This window comes from Homarus americanus, unplaced genomic scaffold (assembly GCF_018991925.1).
Source record: "Homarus americanus isolate GMGI-L3 unplaced genomic scaffold, GMGI_Hamer_2.0 scaffold13548, whole genome shotgun sequence".
NCBI classification, from domain to species: domain Eukaryota; kingdom Metazoa; phylum Arthropoda; class Malacostraca; order Decapoda; family Nephropidae; genus Homarus; species Homarus americanus.
In genome coordinates, this window is record NW_024721017.1 from 1 (window position 1) to 5,000 (window position 5,000).

A 5,000-nucleotide genomic window follows, 5' to 3' on the forward strand; every position below is an offset into this window, starting at 1 on the left:
TAAACGTTTCATATATTAGTGACGTTGATGACGGATGCGTTAAACATTTCAAACATCAGAGAAAATAATGTTATGAATATTTTCTGATTTCTACACTTGTTTTATTTGCTATATTTAACCATAAACCGTAAAAAAAATATAACTTAATATATGGGACTATTAAATGCACATATAACCCAATGATATAAGAGCAATATACATGACAATCTTATTTTACTGAAAGTGATTATAAGAAATGTTTATAATATCACTCCAACGAACTAATTTCCATCCTACAGGTAAATACGGGTAAAAACATGTTAAAACACAGTAGATACAACTAACCTGAGGATGAACTAAACACAGTAAGAATGATACAGTATTATTCATGGCATCGAATACAGTACTAATATTTATATCATTGTCAACGGAAGTATTGTGGAGGCATTCCAGTGAATTAGTCCCCAAGTTATCCATCTGTTTAGCTTTGTAGACAATAGTATGAATGAATAACCACTTGTTTCCATGCCTAGTATTATTCATCTTTAGAATTTAAAAAAAAAATGTTTACGTCAAGTGAAATAATCTCTATAAAAATTTAAATAACGGATTAGTCGATTAAGTCTAATTGGTATTTTATTGTATTAGAAACAGTTTCTATGTACGCTTCAAATTTACTTATCTAGGTTAGGTTAGGTTAGGTGAGGTTAGGTTGGGTTAGGTTAGGTTACGTACTCATAAACAACAACAACCATCCCGCTGTGTAATACATATAGCAACAGAGTGCACCGCCAAACTCCATATAACTTGTTCCTGTAAGCCTGACGAAAGCACCACAGGGGTTCAAGGGCCAACAAAGTCTTTTGCCAATAAACCATCAAAGTTCAGTTGACATTGCTCTTATGCCTTGTGTCTCAGAAGACCTGAAACCTAACAGCGGCTAAATGAGGTCAAGTCGCGTCCACAGCACAAAGAAAATGGGTTGTGAAGTTTTGGATGTTTGTAACTTTTCGTGCACGTCTCTCTCTCTCTCTGTCACTCCCCTTCAAGCCTTGTTAGGTAGACTGTATACACTACACTACACTGCACTACACTACACTACACTACACTACACTACACCACACCACACCACACCACACCACACCACACCACACCACACCCCACACCCCACCCCACCCCACCCCCAACCACACCACACCACACCACACCACACCACACCACACCACACCACACCACACCACACCACACTACACTACACTACACTACACTACACTACACTACACTACACTACACATTTCAATTTTATATAGAAAGAGAATATAATCCCCACTGTTCTATATCACATGTACATTTATTGACATTTAGCTCACTTCAGAATAGATTTCACAAAGGCCCGTTACAAATGAATCCGACAATGGTACAGTTAAAACATGGGGGGTTTAACTGTATCTAGGAAAGGCACAATATAACCACAACATTTTCCAAAGCAAATAGTTATTAGGTATAGAGACCAACAAACGTATACTCACCCTTTGTTCAAGATCATCTAGACCGCTTCTATATTATATTCATGGTTTTAAGGTATATATTTCACGATCTGTGTATATAGTGTGTCCCAGAAAAATGTCTATGTCTGCCTCCCTCCCTCCTTGCTCCCTGAGACATTGTGAGTTGGAGGAAGGGAGGCAGGCAGGGAGGAGGCAGGCAGGGAGGGAGGAAGGGAGGCAGGGGGGGAGAGACGGAGGGACAATTTTCAGGTACACCCAATATTTAAACCTTAAAAGAACAGTGAACCATAGACGAGTAAATTTATAAAACGCTGAATAAATATCTCTATATAATCGAAGAGTACGAGATATGTTGGGGAGCACTTCAGGTTGGCCATCAGTCACCTGTTAAGAAATGTGGCCGGACAGATACTGTTACAGGTCTATCAATTACACTAGCCAGGTCGCTCTCCCTATTGAACATTATTACTCTCTCACGTCGCCACTGCGGTTTCCGCGACAGCAGCAGCAGCAGCATCATGATGTTGCATCCACCAATTAGTCCGGAACCGGGTTATTCGGCTGTCTGCGAACAGTCCGGTTTTAACCTTACCCAACAAACAACATCCACTCTCGAGGTGCGGTACGGTGAATGTCCTATCGTCCGACCTTGTATGCTGGATTGCACTATTTCACTATATTAAGGGGAGAGGGTGCCTTCACACACATATTCGGTGTGAAATATCTTCCGCCCCCCAGCGGAGCGCCTCTGTGAAGCAAAGCGCGGCATTCAAAACAACAACCATAATTGCCGTCGCTTCCCTGCTCTGCAATGGCTGGAGCAGAAGGAGAGAGATTTTAGACTCATTGGATCAGAGGAATGGCAGTGGAGCGGGCTTATGGCGAGTAGGCTCGCGCTCTATCTATTACACTTGCCAGGTCTCTCTCTTCCGTTTGGACATTATTTACTCCGTCTCTCTCTCTCGGCGCACACGTCGCCACCCTACTAGTTTCCGTCACAGCATATGCTGCGGCCTTTCAGTCCGGAACGGGGCTCCCCTTCGCCTTGCTGTCTGCCCAACTTAGCGGACTTGCGTTGGCTGATCACCCCATCTTCGCGTCTGTGCCGGCCTTCAATGCAGCGCCCAACCGTCTCTTGACCGAGATTCATTGCACTATTCCACGCGCAAACGGCTACCCTAAATGTGCATAGACAACGCTCATGGTTCAACACGACCAGAGCGCAGTCTGGGAGCCGAGTATACTAAAAAGAGAGTTTAGCAGCCAAAACTCGTCAAAGCACACGTTGGGTTACCCCATCACCTAACAACGATGGCGGTTCCCACCCGTGAAATACACAACCTAACCAATATTGGGCGACGATGGCGCTCATGAGCCCACGTCCCCACAAACAGTAAGAGAGAGTGAGAAAGAAAGAGAGAGAGGAGGAGATTGGCCAACGTGCGGTCCCTCGCCTAATGTCGGCTGGGTAAAGAGGAGCGGATAAGGGAGGAGATTGGAACACACGGTGGCGCTGCCGGCGCCGAGGATAGAAAGAGAAGGTGCAGTTTGATCTGATCATCTGGTTTGCTATTTCTCTAAGGCCAACGTGCGGTCCCTCGCCCAATGTCGGCTGCCTCGCTGGAGCAAAGAGAAGAGGAGCGGATAAGGGAGGAGATTGGCACACATGGTGGCGCTGCCGGCGCCGAGGATAGCAAGAGAAGGTGCAGTTTGATCTGATCATCTGGTTTGCTATTTCTCTAAGGCCAACGTGCGGTCCATCGCCCAATGTCGGCTGCCTCGCTGGAGGTGGGGCAAAGAGGAGCGGATAAGGGAGGAGATTGGCACACACGGACGTGCGGTCCCTCGCCCAATGTCTTCTGCCTCGCTGGGGCAAAGAGAAGAGAAGAGGAGCGGATAAGGGAGGAGATTGGCACACACGGTGGCGCTGCCGGCGCCGAGGATAGCAAGAGAAGGTGCAGTTAGATCTGATCATCTGGTTTGCTATTTCTCTAAGGCCAACGTGCGGTCCCTCGCCCAATGTCTTCTGCCTCTCTCTCAATCTCTCACTATTTTGGCCGCCGTGATAGGCGCCGCCAACAGCAGCAGCTACCTGGTTGATCCTGCCAGTAGTCATATGCTTGTCTCAAAGATTAAGCCATGCATGTGTAAGTACAAGCCGATTTAAGGCGAAACCGCGAATGGCTCATTAAATCAGCTATGTTTCATTGGATCTGTAAACCCACTTACTTGGATAACTGTGGCAATTCTAGAGCTAATACATGCAATTGGTCTCTGACCGCAAGGGAAGAGCGCTTTTATTAGTTCAAAACTGGTCGGGCCCCGGTCCGTAACCCACCTGTGGTGAATCTGAATAACTTCGGGCTGAGCGCACGGTCTCCGCACCGGCGCCGCTTCTTTCAAGTGTCTGCCTTATCAGCTTTCGATTGTAGGTTATGCGCCTACAATGGCTATAACGGGTAACGGGGAATCAGGGTTCGATTCCGGAGAGGGAGCCTGAGAAACGGCTACCACATCTAAGGAAGGCAGCAGGCACGCAAATTACCCACTCCCGGCACGGGGAGGTAGTGACGAAAAATAACGATGTGAGTCTCATCCGAGGCCTCGCAATCGGAATGAGTACACTTTAAATCCTTTAACGAGTATCCATTGGAGGGCAAGTCTGGTGCCAGCAGCCGCGGTAATTCCAGCAATAGCGTATATTAAAGTTGTTGCGGTTAAAAAGCTCGTAGTTGGATCTCAGTTCGGACTGGCCCGGTGCACCGCCGGTGTTTACTGTGCGCTCGAACAGCACGCCCGCCCGGCTTCGCCGCGGGAGATGCTCTTTGTCGAGTGTCCAGTGGCCAGAAGTTACTGAAAAAATTAGAGTGCTCCAGAAACAGGCTATTTGGGCAAGCGAATGGTGATGCATGGAATAATGGAATAGGACCTCGGTTCTATTTTGTTAGTTTTCGGAACCAGGAAGTAAGCCGGCTAATCCGGAACAGGCAGAGACATTCGTGTACTGACGCTAGGAGGTGAAATTCTTGGACCCGTCGCAAAGACGACTTCTGCAAGCATTTGCCAAGGATGTTTTCATTAATCAAGAACGAAAGTTAGAGGTTCGAAGGCGATCAGATACCGCCCTAGTTCTAACCATAAACGATGCCAACTAGCGATCCGCCGGCATTATTCCCATGACCCGGCGGGCAGCTTCCGGGAAACCAAAGTCTTTGGGTTCCGGGGGAAGTATGGTTGCAAAGCTGAAACTTAAAGGAATTGACGGAAGGGCACCACCAGGAGTGGAGCCTGCAGCTTAATTTGACTCAACACGGGAAACCTCACCAGGCCAAGACACCGGAAGGATTGACAGATTGAGAGCTCTTTCTCGATTCGGTGGGTGGTGGTGCATGGCCGTTCTTAGTTGGTGGAGCGATTTGTCTGGTTAATTCCGATGTGAGCAGACTCCTGGCCTACTAAGTGGTCGGCGGATCTCCAGAAAATGGTGGCCAGTTCGCAACTTCTTCTTAGAGG